This window comes from Archocentrus centrarchus, chromosome 20 (assembly GCF_007364275.1).
Source record: "Archocentrus centrarchus isolate MPI-CPG fArcCen1 chromosome 20, fArcCen1, whole genome shotgun sequence".
Classification (NCBI taxonomy): Eukaryota; Metazoa; Chordata; class Actinopteri; order Cichliformes; family Cichlidae; genus Archocentrus; species Archocentrus centrarchus.
Genome location: NC_044365.1, coordinates 6318979 through 6339879, shown reverse-complemented (window position 1 = coordinate 6339879; position 20901 = coordinate 6318979).

Sequence of the window (20901 nt, the reverse complement as noted above, 5' to 3'; positions counted from 1 at the left end):
ATGTAAATGCTTCTTCCAATGTTCGGGATGAAATCATCCTTACTGCAGATTTCTGTTATGTTTCCACCTTTCCGACAGCTAGTGACAGACATGGCAGGAGTGACCTAGCAGCACATTAGAATTAATTAACTAATAAATAAAAATATAAAAGCAGAATTCAAACATAGGCCCAGTATAGGTTTGATATGAGATCAGCGATTATATGTGTCCTGTTTTTAAATTGTTTGCTGCCAACAGAAAAAAAAAAAAAAAATCAAGTAAATCTTTATTTCTTCCTGATGCTCAACAGGGACCCTCCTATTCTCCCTGCAGCACTTTCTTCCAGGAATGGTGATGCAATTTTCTGGAGAATTGATTGGTCAGTCTGCAGCGATTTCATACCTGCTGCTCTCTAATCTGGAACCTACAGCACAAGTTACCATAATGATTTACCCTAGTGAGAATTAATACTGAGAGCCCAGAGTGAGCCCTGAGGTTACCTGGATCAGATGAGATCCTGCTTTGTAGTGCACGCCTCAGTCATGTGCAGCTTAATTAACCCTTTAACAATCCTACATGTGAAAATGAACCCCAGGAATGTTAAAGGGCTAAACTTAAGGACTTAATCCCTCCTCCAGGATCAGGTGAGGCACTGGTGTAACCAGTCTGTGGACTATTTTAGGTGCTTCACCTGCTCACATTACAAAACACACATTATTTGGCAACCTCAACACAACATTTATGAACTGCAAGTAAGTCCATCACACCATACTAAAGCACACTTCAAACACGCAGCTGGTTTCTGGACAGTTAATCAGTGTTTCTTTTGGTTCTCGCCTCCCAACTATGGCGAAAAACATGAAGCTACTTCAACCTTCAAAATGCAGCAGTCAGAACTCGCAGGGCGTTCTCATTATTAAACAAATTGTTTTTGGGCATCAAAACAACTTTTTTGTGGTAAGCTTTGTATTTCAGTCAAACTGTAATTTAAAATATTGGGTGGTTACAGACACAAAACAAAACTTTCTTTTATTCCATTAAAATAATTTTATCTCATAGTGTTATCTCTGTACCTAATTACACAAAAAAATAAAATTTGCTGGTGACATTTGTTGTGTGTGAGTGTGAAGTTGGCTGCAACTTAAAATTGGAAATCCATTAACAAGTGTTAACAAGTGTTGTCTATGTTTGACTGGTTGAAAGTGTAATACTTTTGATTAATTTAATTGAAGGTAAAATTAATAAGCACTTCAAAGGTTATCTGTGGCCTGACCTCAAGCTAAACTCATTAAGATATTTTGATGGCGCTCTGATGTCTGAATTCTACATCACTTATTTTAGAGGACATGCCATCCCCAGTCATTCCTGGCGTGAATCTAAGGCTTGAAAGCAGTCAAATATAAAGATGAATATCACTGCAGATTGTTATTCTCCAACATCTTCTAGCCAATATCAGAATCTGTTTTAACTTTACAAAGTCCCTTATCAGTAAAAACACATTTGAATCTCACAGTTGGAGAGTGATTCTAATTGAGAGGCTGTTCAGTGCCTCAGTCCTGGGGAGAAAAACAGTCTTTGTTTTAAAGAGAGAGGTGACAGTGGAGGAAGTGGGAGAAAGTGAGTGAAAGTGATGATTAATCAAAGCCAACATGTGTCCTCTGATGTCGCGGTGTGGCGTTATAATCCTTTTCAATGATCTGCAGCTAATGAATGACACTCCTGCACTTGTCTTCACAAGTGACAGTTAATGGCAGCTCAGTCTCTTGGCAGCAGTTAGGAAATAGCTCAGGATATTTCTTTCTCTCTCTTGCATGTCACACTTTCTTTTGGTTTCCTTTTTGCTTCCCTCCTCTTTCATTTTGGCCCAATTTTTTGTTCTCTCTTTTGCTACAATTTCTCTGGGGGAACATGATTATTTACTTTGACTTAGTTTCATAATTGATTTATAATGAAACTATATTGAGTGAAAGACGTGGCTTATGGGTCATTTTGTAGCAAGCAATTTAACAACAATTTTGTTCTTCTTTAAGCATTAATATATGATCCAAAAACAGGACACCTACACTGTAGCTGTAGACCCCAAATCAAATTTGTAAATAAACTAAGCCTATGTTTAAATTCTGTTTTCATATTTAATCTTCACTCTCAAACCTTTAAACAGCGCCGAGTCTGCAGCTGAGAGAATGAAGCTGTCAGGTTCAGTTTAAAATCAGCTGGAAGCACCACATTTTCATGTCTTTTATTTACAGCATGTTTTAAACTCAATATAGAGTCTCTGCTGGGGGTTTTAGTTACTGCCCTACTAAAACCACTGAATGAAGGTCAAACTGTGCGTGGCAGTGTCACGGGAATGTGGTGATTCAGAAAATATATAAAATGTTGTTGTACTTGATTCTAATCTGCTGATGAGTCTCGTTTCCACTGCTGGAAGTTTAACTACTAGAACACAGAACACACACCAAGAATACCTGTTCAATCAAATCTGCTGGGAAACTGAGGTGATGTCCACGTCTCCTTCATCAGCCTGTGGGACAGCAACCTTCAGTGTTTAAACAGATCCAGTTTAAAGTTTCAGAGCTTTAATGTGCAGCCATCTCCTTAGAAATAAAGAGCACCATTGCGAGCGCACTCGGCCGTAAAATCATTAACTGGAATTAAAATGTTTCTTTTATTGCTTTGTGTGCTAAATCACCAGATTAACGATTTGCTCTGGTCTTAATTATGTCTCCTGTTTGGCAACAGTGTTGCATTCTACTGGAAATTTTTTTATGTTCTGTATAAATTTTTATTTGATCACCTTTTGATAATGTCTCTGGAGTAGGATGCACTCATAGGGATCATTTTCTCTGGAGGAAGTCATGTGACCTGTGAAATGCCCCATTTCGATTGGTCATGTGAACACGGGGCAAACCCTGGGTTAACTTAATGAGCTGATAACCAGCTTCCTGTGACTGTTTATCTTGATTGGCAGTGTTAGGGTATCCTGAACTCGCTTCATACCATACCATAGGGCCCTGATCAAAATTAATTATAGATTAAATTACTTATAGTGATTAACTGTAGGGTCTACAGTGCTACACAGCCACTAGTGGGCAGCACCATTCTCTCTTTCTTTTGACAGGGAATGTTATATACTGTCACAGTGCCACACCATGCTATGATTTGACCATTAATCTGGGCCTGTAATGGGCCTGTAAACTGGTGATGCTGAGAGGGTGGAGAAGAGAACTAGGACACAAGGAGGTGACCTGCAGGGACTTTGAAACATGCCAATGTGCAGGACGACCCTTTCTCTTGTCAAGAAACTGTTATTTTATCTTAGGGTGCAGCTTGTGCGACAAACGCAGAACTGTGAACATGGTGTTGAACTACAACATGAAAAACATGAGTTGGCCAAACATCAGAAGTGAACAACTGGAGCTGAGCATCAATGGGTCAACACTTTGAGGAGGGTGTCTTTTATCCATGTTAAACCCGTGTTGCACAGGGATGTCCACAATCCTTTACATATTTGATAGCCTTTCTCGAATCCCCCAGAACAGAGGTCATCAATGACTTTTGTCCATTTTTTCTCAGCAGACACTGTGAGGGCCAGATGCTCTCGTAAAGTAACATTAAATTAATATTGTATCCTAAGTAATATATTATCATTTGATATATCAGTTTTCCTTTCAAATTTATGCTATTTTTACTGAAGTGATGGGCAAGTCTTGCACTTACATGTTCTTCTCTGTTATGTTGACACCGCAATTGTGTGCAGTTGTGCTCATTATCGATATAATAAACATAGGAAACAATAAAATGTTACATGAGAGGAGCGAGTTTATCTCTGCACAATCTTCTTTTCAGAAGGTGTTTTTGTTGTTGGGTTTTTTTTGTTGAAGAGTTCAGATGCAAAACCTTCTGCCTGGACACTTTTCTTTTGAAACAGCTTTTCTTTTTTTTTTCTTTTTTTTATCTGGATCCTATGGTAAATGTTAGTAATTTCATTTTACAGGCAATGGTGAAGTAATTTACCTACTTTTGAATAAATAAAATTTTGTTTTGAGGCAAAACCAGCAAAATCTTTGGTCTGTCGTCTGCCCAGTGTGAATGAAGGCCCAGATACCAGCTGATCTAACAGAGTAAAGGAATTATATAGGTGTGAACACACCCTGAGATAAACTTAGTAAACTGGCATATACAGTAGCTGGACCAAAGTTAACCCCTAGGACCTGAAGACTGGCATTATTTTTTCCCTGGTCCAGACTCTTCAGTACTGAATTATTAAGTGAACAAACAACTGTCAGAACCATCCTCTCATAATAACAAAGCTGTTTGAAATTGGTGTGTGTTTACAGCCTGTGCTGAGAGAGCATGCTGTTCAAAAGTCTCAGCTAACTTTACTGTATTCAATGCAGCTGTTTTGAACACACTGAATGTAAAATGGCAGGTGAGCTTAAACAGGATAACAGCAACAGCCAGTGCAGCATTCTTTAAACAAGCAGCGCACAAGTTAAAGTGTTTTTATAGCCTAAACCAGCTGCTTAACTATCGCTAGTTATTTACTCACAACACCCTTAGCTTTGCGTTAAAGCACTCCTTTAAAGATTTCTTTTAATGACATTTGGCAGCAACTGCTTCAGCAGCTGTAGGGAAATTATATGATGTATATGTTGTACACTAGTTGAATGTTCAATTGGTCGTATATCTGTCTATCTGTCTATCGATCTATCTATCTATATCTTTATATATATATGTACATATACATATATATTCATTCTATGCGATTCCTGTCAGTGATGACGACATTGCTAAGTAACTGCTGACATCTGGTAACACTGTGACCGAAAGTCTAAGGGGTTCACTTCAGTAGTCAGAAGATAAGTTGTAAACAAGCCAAAAGTTTTGCAATAGGAAGCAGAGCTATTTGATATTCTGAGGCACGTCTTGAGTTAAGTGTCAAGTCCTGACAAAGCAGGTCTTAAATCAAGCACTAATCCTTGATGGAAGTCTGGGGAGGTTACAAGAGTTCACTGAATGCTGACCCTTTTGCACAGCACTTGAACATTCTTGGAGTTATTAATAGTATTTTATTTACAAACCCATAATCTCAAATCATTCTGGCCTTGACAGAATCCATGCCAGAATAATTTCTGCATCTGTGCTCACAACTCCAGCTGTTAGATGCTCCACCCACCTACTGCTCAAACTTTTGTATTGGGAGGGGCAGCCAATCAGACAAACATTGGCTTAATTAGAGGGGAGCTGAAACAGCTTGTAAAAGTTATAATGAACAGTGAATTATGCAGAGGATAGAAAATATGACCACTAATTATTAGGACCTCTATAACTGATATTTCTGAAGATCCTATAATTAAATAAAAAATGAATAAACAACAAATCCATATTTGGTGATACCACACATTGTACTTTACAGTGGAATATATAGTGTCCTCTGAGTTGGTGAAATTTTAACTGCTTATGGGACTCCGCATCGCTGTAATCTTGTTGTTCTTGTGTGGCAGGAGGGTTGTGATGAAAGGAAGGCTTTTGGTTTTTTATTTGGAATATTTCTCATGGAAGCTGGCTTGTCACTTTAGTCTAGAGGGGAACTGTGTCATTCATGAAACAAAATGTTTACTCTTGCGTTGTTTCAATGCTGACATTTCCTGGCACCCACCAGCTCCCACTTCGCTTTCGTCCTCTCTTCATAACCCGCGCCTCATTGCCCAGACTGTGATGTATGGGGCTTCATTAAAGACTCTCCTTCTCTCCCAGATGTCTCTACAATGAGACATCAGCAGTAAAGAAGCTATTTGTATCCATGCTAATGAGGTTGAGTGAGTCCATCCCTCCTGGTGAGCGTGCAAGCACACAGTCATGCACACCCAGAAGCTCCTGAACCAGCTCTGCCTGTAGAGAGAGTCTATAGACCCAGGGAATATAATATTCTCTTTTTTCTCCATATCAGGCCTGTCGGACGCTCTCCTCATTGGTATTTACTTTAGTCGAGGCTTTTCAAATTGAGAGCATTATCTGCTGGTGATGGAGCTATAATTACAGGGCTTCAGCACTCCCTCTGGAGAGAACCCTGCATCGTTTCATCATTACTACAAGACCAGAGACTGGCAATGTGCATGAGTGAAAAAGCTGGAAGACAAAGGGGGGAAAAAAGCACCAATGGAAGGTTGGGCTTTATTAATGGTATATTCTTTTCAGCTGAATACATAGTTTAGAGCTCTGTGACATTAGAATGAATCCAAAATTAAGTCCTATTACAGCAAGGAGAACTGCAGCATGGTTCTCAGCTTTGGTGCCAGATGTGGCCCAATTTCTGTTTTTAATCACTTATTCACATGGTTTGTTTGTTTTTTCTGGGGGGGGGGGGGGGGGGGGGGGTGTTACAGCAGTCGGTTATTTTTAAAGCAAAACTCTGTAAGCTGCAAAGATTTAGGAATTGGTGGAATTGACCCATGGAAAACATAATGTGAATAGATTTTAAAAAATTTAAAAAAAACACATGCATACATGATCCAAGGGAGCCCCCAGCACCGCCAGAGCAGACCACATTAGGCCTTGGGGATAATTAGAGCAGGTCCAAGAAGCACTCGACCTGAACAGACCCTGACAAAGAGAGAACACGGACACGTCTTATCAGTTAATCGATCCAGCCATGGTGTCGAAGAGCAGCAGTGTTTTCATATTAATCCTGTGCCAGTGCAATCTCAAATAATACATTTATATGCTTCAAAAATATATGTTTAAAAAAGTGAAGTCCAATTTCCATAAAACTTATTAGAAATAGAAGATAATGAGATGGCACATGATTGAGTCCATTAGGATTTGTACTGAAACAAAGGTTTGACTCCAGCAGCAGTAAAAAGAGATCCGATCCAACTCAATTAGACAGACAAGAGTTCTGAATCAAGTGGGGTCAAAACTAAATGGTAAAAAAAAAAAAAAACTACACATCCTCTGTTTTTTTAAGCCAGGTAACATTCATGGACTGCTTTATTTTATTTTTTACCTCGTTGAAGTGAAAATGACAACCTTGTTTAGCGAGGTTACATCGAGCACATGGGTGAATCATACAGACGCATCTGCTAATTAGTGCTAAATTAAATACATGAACACAACTCATCAAAACCGGAGCGCAGGCGTCGTAGGTCATCTGTCAGTACAATTAACTGCGAGGAAATCCATATGTGTTTGCTCACTGCATTACAAACATAGTTAAAAAAAGTCTAGTTCAGAAGTTCAGAGAATCAAATTAGCTAAAGTGATGCCTACTGGGCACAACTGCCTGTGTCAACATGCAGCTATCAGTCAATGTGCCCCCTAATAATATATAACTAAGTCTTAATGTAAACAGATGAGTTAAAAATTGGTACGATGAGGTAAATTAGCCACAGTATAATCACCAAAACATTTTTATAAACTTGTTGTGTTCTGCTGTGAAATTGGGCATTTTAACATGGGCATCTATGGGGACTGGAACTTGCCTCTCATTGGCCATTAAAGGAACTGCAGTTTAAATTGCACTACAGCAGGGGTCTCAAACTCCAGGCCTTGAGGCCCAGTGTCCTGCAGGTTTCAGATGTGTCTCTGCTTCAACACACCTGAATCAAATATAGAAGTCATTAGCAGGACTCTGGAGAACTTGACTGCATACTGAGGAGGTAATTCAGCCATTTGATTCAGGTGTGTTGGATCACACGTCATCGGTTAAACAAAGGTTCAAAAGAGGTCCCCAAACCTTCCCACTCACCCCTTGTTTGTCCTTCAGTATTTAAAGGTACAGTGAGTTTGACTGTTAGCAGATCAGACATGTCTCCTTTCTCCGGACAGCTGACAACAAGCCAGCTAAACAACAGCTGGTTATAAGCTAACATTATACCAGCTAATGTTAAGCTTGAGTCCCAAAAATCACACTTTCCCTCTGCTAAACAGTGTGATTACATTCTCACATCATATCAGAGTTTATTCACTCAGTGACTAAGTCCAACAATGTTTGTTAGATTCAAAGAGAGTTTCAGGTATGCTATCAGCCGCTAACACTGACAGGAGCAGCAGTACTTATGGACAGAAAAGTTCCGAATATCCTCAACAACTCACTTCAGTATCAGTCATTGGACAGAATCGAGCTTCAGTGTCAGACTCCTTTGACAAAAAGTAAATAGATGTGGACATCCGGCATATTGACAGCTGAGGTAAACAGCAGACTGGCAGCCCACACTCATGACAAATGAGGAGTGGCCAGTTTTTGAGTTTTTGAGGTGGCTCAGAGGTTAAAAATGTAAAATCCCGCAGTTTAATTAACACATATCTGGTTTGTAGATTTATCGCTAAATCTTGATATTCAAATATAGTGTGTATAATGTAGTGTGCCCCTCCCTGAGCCTGGTTCTGCTGGAGGTTTCTTCCTGTTTAAAGGGAGTTTTTCCTTCCCACTGGCACCAAGTGCTGCTCATAGGGGGTCATTTTGACTGTTGGGTTTTCTGTGTATTATTGTAGGGTCTTTACCTACAATACAAAGTGCCTTGAGGTGACTGTTTGTTGTGATTTGGTGCTATATAAATAAAACTGAATTGAATTATAAAAATGTTCATACACTAACAGACTAAATGTAATGTTTTTGTTCTCTCTTGGCTGAATAAACTAGTTTGAGTTCTTTCTTTTTTTCCGAACATTACAATTTGCATTTGGACATTCACACTCTGCAGTTCATTAATGTTCATTAATGCTTGCTCATGTTTGCTCATTTTTATTATATTTGCCTCACGAATGAAACGAATGAAATAGAGTGAGTCTAATGGAATTTCTTTTGACATAATATTCTCATATGTCACTGTGACCTCGTCCCAAAATGTTCTTATTTTTCTACACTGCCAGTTACAGTGGAACTGTCTGTACCATTTCACAGGCTACATTTAAATGCAGTCAGTGAAATTGTGCAGAAACAAGTGTTATTACATCCAAAACCACTCTTGTAAAATTGTAAAATTGGTGCCATTTTTTTTTTCCTTTTATAAATTCATTGTTTGTTAACATGTCACATAGTGAAGCCAATCCTATAACAATACCCCCACAGCTTTAAGTATACCACTGCTTTCCTACAGACTTTTAGGTCTTCACCTAATCAGTATGGAATGTGGGTATTGAGACTTTACTATTGAAAGCAATTCCAAAAATCCTCTATTAAAAAAAAAGATAAATAACATTATCATAAAGGAAAGGCCACTAAAGATTTTACCTTGGACAGTAAAAATGCTGGACAGAGTCCTCACCAGGAGACATAACATGTATTAAATATTGTGTAATAATCCACCCAAGTGAGCCGGAAGAGCACACGTGAAAATAAAGGAGTTTACTTCAGCTGGTAAATGATTTCTGACCAGTGGAAAAAAAATGTGTGAGGGTGAGGAGAAGAAGAGAAAACCTTCAATACACAGTGTGGCAGGAGAAAATCAATTTTTATATGCTTGAGTTTATAGATGGATTGTGCTTTGTGTCTGTAAATGGTGCTCTGAAGCTCATCACTGCATGGTTATCAGGCCTTGGAAAAAAAACAAACAAACAAAGTAAAATACATAAAACCACCAGCTGTCCCAAAAAAGGATCCAGGGTGCATCTGGTCCACATAAAAGCATGTGGCTTCAATCACTGTTATGGTTCAATTTCCTTCTTTGTCTCTATAGAGCTCCTCACAAGTTGAAATAACGTTTATCTTTTTGAGGCAATAATTGGACTTTTGCTATACCTTGAAGACTGCTGATGTATTTTGATCTGTATGATTGATCGGATACTTAAAAGGAGTTTAATTGTATTGGAGGAGGTCTAGCTGAACTTTTCAGAGACTCGTGAATACAAGAAAAAAGAAAACAAATCAGGTATAAAATCCTGTAACAGTAGCAGATTCCACTTAATGTAACTTGTGGATTTACTGCTTTTCTGTCTTTATCATATAGCCTATAGAACTGTAGAAGTAGTCAGTATGATGCCACTCACTGGTTAGCAGAGTCCTGATGTTAACTGTTGAGTATCTTTGCTGTCAGCTTCTTGGTATTTGTGAAAAGGAATATGATGAGTTGGATCTGACTGAGAAAAATGGGGAAACTGCATACTGGGGTGCAGGCCTGTCAGTAAACGGCTTGACAGAAGTTTGTACCGATCCATCGAGCATCTGGTGAGATTTCTGACAGAATAAATTGCAACCTTCACCTCTTGTAAGCTCTAGAAAGAATTTTAGGTGGATGCCCAATTTTGGAAGGATTTGTTCTGTGGAAATCAGGAATGTCTGTAATGAATTTCTTAACAATCTTTCCAAAAGTATTTCAGATGTTTCATGCCTAGAGCTATGCCGCTAGCATGGCTAGTAACTTTTGTTGTGTGTGTGAGTGTGTACGATGAGGGCTTTGGTGATGTAAAGGTGCAGTGTGCATCATTTTTAAACATCACTTCATCACTGTCAAATTACAGTGCAATAATGCTGCATTTACTATGAGAAAAAGGTGCCACGGTGAAGATTTGCAGTCTCTGTCTCACACTCTTATAGCGCTGTTAACACTTCTGTTTTCACAAATTATCACCACATCCCCAATAAACCCTGTTTATGGGTTAGATACTAAGCCATAAATTTTAGCACCTAATATTTCTTTGTGCGCCTGTATTCAATACTGGGCTTCATTTAAAGGCAAAAAGCCGAAAGAATTACAACAGAAATTCCACTGAAGTTAGTAACCAGACTTACAACACATTCAATTTATTAAAGAAATGCCATAAAAGTTTATAACCAGGAATGTGCTTTTAGCACATCCAGTTTAATTCATAGGACTAAAGCTCATTCGTTTTTTAGATACAGCGGCACCGATGAGTGAGATTATGCAGCAGCTGGTTTTAACATAATGTCATAATGTTTTTGACCTCTTCCTACATTTAACACCTTTTCAAAAAATGTGTTATTTCACTATCTATACATAAGATATTTCTTCTTTTTTATCTGGCCTGGCATTCAGTCTGGCAGGTTGCATTACCTGCAGATTATTCCGACCACCTGCTGTGCAGGGAGACACACATCACTATTGTTCTTCAGGCTGCCGTGTAATCTGCAGGTTTGCATGGAGAGATGATTGTTCCCTGACTTTATCCGCTCAGCCTGGTATACCTACATGACTTTATAATTGTATTTTGGGAAATTACACCCATAGCTAACTGATGTTGATGCTAACCCAAGCGTAATACATCATGAGTTTTTTTTTTTGTTTAGTTTTTATGGCCCCAATTATGCCATTTTAGACCACACATTTTTTTTCTTCTCTTAAAAAACCAATAACTCAGCACCAACAGTATTTTTATTTTTGTAATTAAAAAAAGCACACACACACACACACACACACACACACACACACACACACACACACAAAAAAAACAAAAAGAAAAGATTCAAATCTTTTCTGTTGTGTATTGAGCGTCATCTCTTTAGTGTTGCACATTGTTTACACTCTCCAACGCACACAATGGCGCTAGCTTTTAGTCTTTTTATTAAAAATAAATAAATAAAAGAAATCAGAAAATCAGATGTGGCTGTTAAGCCGGGGTGTTTACAGGACGTTTGTTTCAGTAATGTTGCACAGGAGGACTGTGAGCCCTGCAGGGACGGCCACAGGATCCAAAGCACTCTCAAGCAACTTGTTAGATACGGGCGATTCAGGACCAGTTGGCTTCACAGTGACTACCGATGCACCGTTATCCAAAAGGGTGTGTTTTAATTTTTTTTTTCCAATAAACTTCCCCAGGTAGTTTTTAATGCCGAAAAGTGCAGTAACGATGTGATATCTATTTTAATATCTAAACTTAAATAAACAGCAACTTAAAAGTTAATGAATCCAGCTGGACAAAAAGGGAACTTTAATAACTAACTAAAAAAGGAAACACAAAATACTGCACAATGATCTCAAATATGATGAATCTAGAAACAAAAAGCACCAAGTAAAAACAAAGGCTATACAACTGCAATGTCCTGATAAAGACCAAGGGCACAGACACAAAGTAAATACATGCAAGGAGAGAAGGCTAATAGGGAATTAGGGAACTTAATCAGATATTAATGAGGGCAATAGAACAAAGGAGAGACATAAAAACACAGAAAACCACATGAGGCTCTAACCTTCAAAATAATACATGAAGTAAACCAAAAGAGAGACCAGGACCAGACTCACACTGACAAAGAGAGGGGAAGACAGAAGGCACATGAAACAGGAAAGCATTCAGCAAAACTAGAAGAGAGACGAGAAAAATCCAAGAATCCACAATTAAACACACAAAGGAGCATAAACAGAGCTGAGACTGGATGTTGTGTTAAGAGCATGGACAAGGACTTTTTCACTGGGCCATAGGACAGTACTTTATGGCCCAGATGGACATAACTAAACAAATTAACTGCTATTATAATGTTATACAAGCATTCATATTCTATTCATATCTAGAATGAAGCCTTGAAACAACAGGGTTTGTTTGTTTGTGTGTTTGTTTGTTTGCACTAGGTTCTTATTTTTATCTTTTTATTGAAAATAAATATCTGAAAAACAGGACTGGTTGCATTGCCTGAGTTATCTGGACTTTGGGGATCTAATATCGTGAAATTTAGGGAATAATACTTTTATTACTTCTAATTCTACACTCGACATACAGTAAAAGTGATGCGTTTGTGACACACGTTGAAAGCTCCACTCTTTTTTCATGCACCTTTCATTACGAAGGATAAAAGCAAGAGGACACCAATGGCCCGAAATCATAATGCCAGCAGAAATTCAAGATTCATTGAAAATCCACTTCCTTAAACTGTGAATAATAATATCAAATGTATTATTAGCTTCCTAACATTGTAATTATTCTCAGCATGACGTGAAGTAGAGAAATGGTCAACCGGGAACTAGCAGTACATATTTTCCAGATGAATTTATTGTCATATGCAGGTGCCATATTTGCACATCAAACCACCTGCTGATTCTGAAAATGGATTGAAATTCTAAACACATCAGAGACCGGTGGCACAAAGGTATGGCTGTCGGGGTCCTTCTGTAGCAGGTATAAATAGATATAAAGATATGAAGTGCTGTTGACTCATCATGCCTACTGGATACTATGATCCAGGATTTCTGTGTTAGCATACCGGCACCTAACTCCACAGAAACTCCAGTTTACAGCTCAGCTTCACTTCAGTTATGTTTTTGTTTTTGTTATTTACATCAGGAACAAGTTACCACATGTTGTTCTGACAAGGAATATTGTAATATGTATCTGGGTGGATGGTTGTAGCATGCTTTTACTATCAATGCTTTTTCAGTTTTGAACACATTTTAAACTTTGACATCAAACATCATCTGTACAGAAGCGAAGGCTGAAAATCCCAAAGGGAAAAAAAAGCAGTTAAGAAACCAACGCCAAAAGGCCACAGAAGGAAATGAAAGCAGAAAATCCCTTTTACAACATCACGACCACTCCTGAGGAGACGGGAGCACCACTATCAACAACCAAGAGACCCTTCATGAATGTAAATGCAGGGGGTTTGCAAACAGGAAGCCCAGGTTAGATATTAACATATCACACCTTTTTTTTTTTGTTTGTTGTTTTTAATGTTGAAATATGCCATGAACGGAAAAACTGTTTATTCATGTTGTCAGCATAGACCTCAGCAGCTACAGTGAGTTTAGTATTAAAATGTGGTTTATTGTAGCTGTCTATTGTTACTGTAAGCATACAGTAAATATTAAAAAAGAAAGAAAGAAAGCCGTACGATCTCTCTCCTGGAGCATTTCAGTGCCTCTGTGACATTTCCTCCTCCAGGCAACCCCTGTCACCACTCCCACAGCCTGACTCTTATCATGTGATATGCTGAGCCAAACAACTGGAAATGTTTTTGCACTCTAATTTTTTTTGTCTCCAAAAGTTTCAAAAGTAAGGATTTAAAACATTCATTGTACCAGCCTTCCTGTGAGCTCAGCGTGCAGCGGCCGCTATTAGCATCAGCAGTGTGCTCAGAGCCAAGTCTGCAGAGAAACCAGTGAGCAAGAAAGGCCTGCTGTAAGGTAGCAACACCTAACAGTAATACTGTGTTGAATGAATTATTGAATCATTCACATATTCAGAGGACCAATGCTGGATGATATATTTAAACTGTATACGGGAAAAAACAGATTCAGAAGCATTTTTTATTTACAACTGCAGCCTGGCTGATGATCCATTAACACCAATGAAGCCTAAAAAGTTAAAGTTACATTTTGGGAAAGGTAATCTTAACATGTTAATTTGTTGTTACATGTAAATTTTTGCTAACGTGTCTTTATTATTTCCAGTTGCTCCAGCACTCTGAACAACATACACATTCACAGCTCAGCTAAACTCAGTCATCTGATGACAGTGTTGCTGTACTGGCAGCTGTGATGTAAGTTATGATCCAACAGTTTAAAAGCAAGAAAAGAAAAAGGAAACAAATATGAATATTCCACTATGGTGTACAAACATGCATGTCCTGAAGGAGGCGAAGATGCATTGCCTTCTTCATATGTACAACTGAAATGCAGAAACCGCTCACCCGCTCCATGCATTTTTCATTGGTGACTAAGCCACAGTGTCACACAGAACACCAACAATATCACCTGTTTCATATTTAATGTTGAAAAAAAGATGCAAGTCTTTGGGACATAAGTGAGGAGCTCCATTTTCAAAGGGCTACAGTGAAAAGAACAGAGCGTCAGCGCTAACCTTTAAGCTGAGCTTGGTGAAGAAGTGACATTTACAGTATCCCTCATTGTCTCGTGTACTGTACATCAAACGCACTGCACTGTGTGAGCGAGTGCAGTGCTGTGTGACTTCAAATTGGTCATGAGCAGATAGCCTCTCGCCTGACCAGCTCACACACACATGAACTAAAATCACACACACTCACACATTAACACTCTGTCTTGCTCACTGCTGTGCAGCCAAGATTGTGCTTCATCATCTCCATTTCCCCTGGCTGCCTCTGGTCTCCAGATCTCTATGTTGAGGGAAATAACATAGATTTATAGCTGGGGCGCTAACAATATCCTCAGTTATTGCTAGAAGTAAATGAATAAATCACCATGCCAAGATGCTTGATCTCCACTGCCTGGGCTTATAAGGTGTGTGTGTGTGTGTGTGTGTGTGTGTGTGTGTGTGTGTGTGTGTGTGTGTGTCAACTAATTTGCGCCTCCACACAGGCATGCATCTGTGTGCATTATATTTAATATGTGTTATGAACCAAGTGCAGGCTCCTTAAAGCTTCCCCTGTGTGATTTATTCAGTTGATTGCAGTTGGTTTTCAGTGGTCTGATCAAGCAGCTGAAATGCAGTCAGTTGTAAAACTCAGCTGCTATATACTAAGGGTATGCATTAGGTTCTGCAGGGCTGTGTGGAGAAACACATGTTGTGGCTGTTCACTCTGTTGGATGCTGTTGGAATTATGGTATAAATTCCATTCTGTTTATTATAAATTATCATATCTTCTGTTTGTATATTTTCTATAAGTTGTTTTATGTGCATATGACTGTTGTTTTTATGTTTGAAATGGGAACACGTGGTGACATTTCTTACAAAGGAAGTTGTAGTTACCTGCAGGCTGTTTCAAGCCTGCAGAGAACACATAAAGGATACGTGTCTCGTATACGCCATGTTACATGCGCACATGTCACAGTATGCTTACGACCATATATGGTAAGGAAAAAGCCAAGAATGTTGTTTATTACATGCTGTAAACTGCGTTTGGTGTAACCCACGTGATCTTATTGTGAAAGTCTGAATAAAAGCGCTGCGCAGGAAGCAGTCCTTCAGGACAGATAACTTCCGCTCAGCCGTGAGCTGAGTTCAAGGAACGGATCTCTCCTTCTTGCGCAAGTTCAAAAGAGTTGTGTGTTTGTTCTCTGAGTTATTAAAATGATCTGAACCTATCAGATGCATTTAAAGCCAATCGTGAAATCCTAACTCACAACTGGAATGAAAAAATAAAACATCATTAATATTTAAAACCATCTCAGCTGATACAGTAAGCGCAGTGTAAAAGTTTGTACTCAGTCCTTCAGAAAGATTCAAAGTTTATAGCCTCTGTTTATATATGTGGGTGTAACGAATGGGGAACTCATATGTGAAGCACGGCGAATGTGTGTAATTCTGTAACCCTGTTATAGTCATCCTGCTTTGCATTTTGTTTCATAAACCCAATTCTGGGTCACACAATCTGAAAAAAGTGTCTCCCAAATAAAAGTTATTTTTCTTGTTTTTCATGTGCATATGAAAAGAAAGTACATTTGTTGATAAAATTACTACAGTTGTTAATGATGATGCAAAATCCCACAGGGGATAGAGCACAGTGGAAATTAAAAGGAGACAAAGAACAAGATATTTACATTGTCTCAACATCGAATTTATCAAGGTGCTCGTGGGCACCAAAACCTGAACAGAGCATCAACTTTTAGGCCACCCCAGCTGCCATTGGGCGAGAAGCCGGCTGTCCAACACCCTGGACAGGTCTCCAGTCTATTGCAGGGCCCTTGTGTCACCAGCTTGGTAGTACTGGCCTACTGTATATAGTCGCTCCATGGATTGGCTTTCATTTTGTAATATAGCAAGTAAGACAAACAGTCCCAGGCCAGTGTATTGGACCTGCCAGTTTTGTGCTATAATGTCATTAAAAATATTTACTTTATTGCTATTAATGAATCACAACTGTTACAATACACTCACTGGTCACTTTATTAGGTACACCTTGATATTACAGGTTTGGAGCCTTAATTCTTCATGGCACAGATTCAACAAGGTGCTGGAAACAGTCCTCCGAGGTTTTCATCCAAACTAACACGATGTCTGTATGATGAGCCATGCTGCACATACATGACGTGAATCTCCCATTCCAACACGTCCCAAAAGTTGAGATCTGTGACTGTGGAGGCCATTTGAGTGCAGTGAACTCACTGTGATGTTTAAGAGACCAGTTTGAGATGATTTGACCTCTGTGACCTGGTCCATTATCCTGCTGGAAGCAGCCATCAGAATATGGACACTCTGAAGTCAGAAAGGGTTGGACATGGTCAGCAGCAATACTCAGGTAGGCTGTGGCATTTAAATAATGCTCGGTTGGTGCTAAGGAGCCCAAAGTGTGCCAAGAAAATATCCTCCACATCATTACCCCACCAGTGTGTAATCAGCGTGTAATGATGTGGAGCATGTAATGCTTTGTTGACACCTCTGGTATCAGCAAGGCATTTTTTCACAGAGCACTGCAGCTCACTGAATATTTTCTCTTTGTCAGACCATTCTCTGTAAAACCAAAAATCCCAGTACTTCCTGAAATACACAGATCAGCTCATCTGGTACTAAAAATCATTGTCACATTCAAAGTCACTTAAATCACCTTTCTTCCTCATCCCGATGCTCGATTTAGATTTCAGCAGGTTGCCTGAACCAATCCATATATTTTACATACGTACATTCTTTTGTATTTGCTCATCCAACGTGATTCACTGGTTGCAAGGCTGGAGCCCATCACGGTTTCTCATGAAACTGGGTTGCTTTCAGTAAATCTTCTTCTTAGCCTTTTCCCAGCAAACACCAAAATGATATATCTAATCAGCGAATAAGAAAGAGAAGAAAACATGTGGCTTTAGTTCACTAACTTTTGTGGCTGTGTGTTTATGCACAGCTCTCTTAGTGCCAGGGTCATGCCAAAGCATTTAATTTGGGGTTTGGACTTTGACTGGAGGCCATTCTGTTGTAAATTTGCTGGTGTGCTTGGGATCATTGCCCTGTTGCATAACCCAAGCTTTAGCTGTCAGACAGATGGCTTTTCATTTGACTCTGGAATACTTTGGGATAGAAAGGTCGACTTAATGGCTGCACCGTGCCCAAGGCCAAATCATCAGCCCTCCACCACCATGCTTGATAGCTGGGATGAGGTGTTTGTGCTGATATGGTGGTCTCATCTGTCCAAAGAGCATTTTCTGTCATGGTCCTGGGTTTCTTACCCAGTGTTTTGTGTTGTTTGGTCTTTCTAGTTTTGTTCATTGTTAAATATCTTTAGCTTGTTTCTTGCTTATGGCTCAGATTTTCACCTTTGTGTATTCCCGCAGTATTTTCTAGTTTGAGTTACTGTGTTTATTATTATTCCCTCAGTGGGTCCTGCCTTTTCCTTCTTTGTCAGTTTCCCTATGTTTATGTTAGCTGCGTCTGCATTTAGCTGTTAGTTATTGCGCCTCACTTCCTGTTTTATATTGGTACCATTGTGGCTCTTGTATGTGGTGCTTAGTTTTATGTCCTCCCCTGCCTGCTTGTGTTTGTTAAATACCTGTGTTCATTTTCCCCTGCTGTTCCACATTGCCCCAATCCCCTTGCCCTTTGCTGTGACCTCTGTTATTTTTGCACTGCTTGTTTCCTGCAGGTCTACTTGTGAGCCCCCAAATCCCATTTGATTTGTTGTCATTGTTACTGTCACTAGCTGGAATTCTTCTATGAATAAAGCTTTGTTTTTGTTTTTTCAGTTGATCTCAAGTGTCTGCATTTGGGTCCACCCTCACACTAACACATGACATCTTTCCGGAAGTCTGTGGTACAAACCTAAGCCATGCTGCCTGTAATGAAGGTCTTCATTACGTGTCTTATGGTGGAATATACACAGATGGTTTTAGCATATAAGTAAAAGAATGCAGTCACATTAAAGGTTTAACATGTTTTATTTGTGTTAAATGTTGTTACTATGGCAGGTTTGGTAAATCAACAGGCATTTATAGAATGCATATTTTAATGGTTAGCATTTATGGATATTTTTAATAGGTTTCTCACTGATTGTGAGAAATGCTTAAATGTGCTCTCTCCAAAAAGGTGTTCCAGTCAAAAGAGTCCCTGAGTCTCCTGGAAAAGTGCAATGCTTTCAATTACACACCTGCACGCACTCGCTCACACATCTCAATGATCTGAAGCATCTTTGCATTGTTTGAGGTGCACACGTTAGGACCAAATATCATGATATCAGGTTCTATTTACAAATAAAGATGGATGAATGTGTGTGTTGTGTTATTGAGCAGAGTGCTGGGAAAACATGGCATTAACTGGGTGTGTTTGTGTAACTACCGCTTTTGCGTTAATCTTGATACGACAGCGTCCGTCATCACGTTGAAAGGACGAGCCCGCAAAGGTTGTCTTTAAGTCATAACTCAGCAGTAACTGCTGGTCATGATATCACCATCCTTTGTTGTGATATTTGGACTCAAAATCACCGCACTGCCTGCTTTGGTTTCTGCCACTCTCTTTATGGATGCTGGCTTTCACTGAGGTGCATTTTGATAATTTTTTCTAATAAAAAAAAAAAAAAATCTCTCTCAAAATGAGTCAAGTTCACCAGATTCAAACTCAACTTTATTCCATCATTTTTTTTTTCTGTTGACTGCAAACAATTTTATTCTATCAGCATTAATGATCACAGAAATGTGCATTTATTCCTTTGGTGATTTAAAGATGTATAAAATGTTGTTCTAATTGAGTCTGATCTGCTGCTGAGTCTCTTTTACACTGCCAGAACTGCAGCTACTAGAACACACAGAACACACTGAAACTAAAACTGAAGCGATTTCCATGTCTCATTTATTAGGCTGTGGGACAGTAAGCCTTAATGTTTAAATGCATCCAGTTTAAAATTTCAAAGCTCTAATGTGCAGCCATTACCTTAGACGTAAACAGTAACACTGAGAGCTCACTCGAACATCAAATAATTAACTGAAATTAAAATGTTTAATTGCACAAAATCACCAGATGGCAGCTGGGATAGCCCCCCCCCCTAAGGATAAGCGGAAGAGAATGGATGGATATCTGTATAGGCTCTCAGTATGGTAGGCTTAAGAGCTTAAAAAAAGGTGACTGCACTTTTTAACAGCATTCCACTTCTCATCTAGAATACTTCTCCAATTCTAAAACCAAATGCTGGAGTGCCGGGTATTTAAACCCTAGTGTGGGTTGTCTCCTTTGGAGGTCATTGATCCATCATTAATCATGTGCGTCATCACATGAGCAAAGTTGTGAAAAAGGTGTGGGTCGCTGGCATCCTTGATGGACTGAGAAAACCGATGGTTTGAAAGAGGAGTATAAGAGGCCATCTATGTCCTGAATGACTATCACTGGACAGAGGTGGTACCTTACAACACCAGCTGTCAGCCACCTACAGTGCAGTCCTGAGATCACTTCCCAGGATCCTCAACCCCCACTCATACCTTACTTCAGGTGACCTCAATAGGTCACATGATAGGGTGGGGCAAAGACACACAGTGGTTTCAATCAAAACCCCTGATGGTAATGACCCACACTTTTTTTCCCCACACCTGGCTCACATAATGACACACATGATTAATAGTGGGTCAAGACCATCTCCAAAAGGGGAAACCCCCGTCCTAGTATTTACCTAATATTTAAACTAGCTGGGACTCTCCTCCTTTTGATTTTAGAACTGAAAAAGCCTCTTGGATGAGAAGTGCAACATCTTCAAACACTTAAACAAGTTCAGTCACCTATTTTCAAGCTCTTAAGTCGATTTTCTGCAGCATTAATTATGTGTCCTTTTTGTAACAGCATTTTATTGATACATTTTTTTTGAGATTTTGAATCACCATTTGATAACATCTCTGAAGTAGCTGGCACATATAAGGACCATTTTCTGTGAAAGAAGAGTCACATGATCCGTGAAATGCCAATTTTAGATTGATCAGATGCTGTCAACACCACCCTGGGGTGTTGAAAACCAGCTTTGTGTGACCGTTTATCCTGATTGCCAATGTTAGGGTAAATGAATCCAGATAACAGAAAGATACCCGGTTATGTTGAACTCGCTTTGTAGTGCAGGGCCTTATACAAGGTGCAAACTGAGGGATTAAATACAGAGTGGGC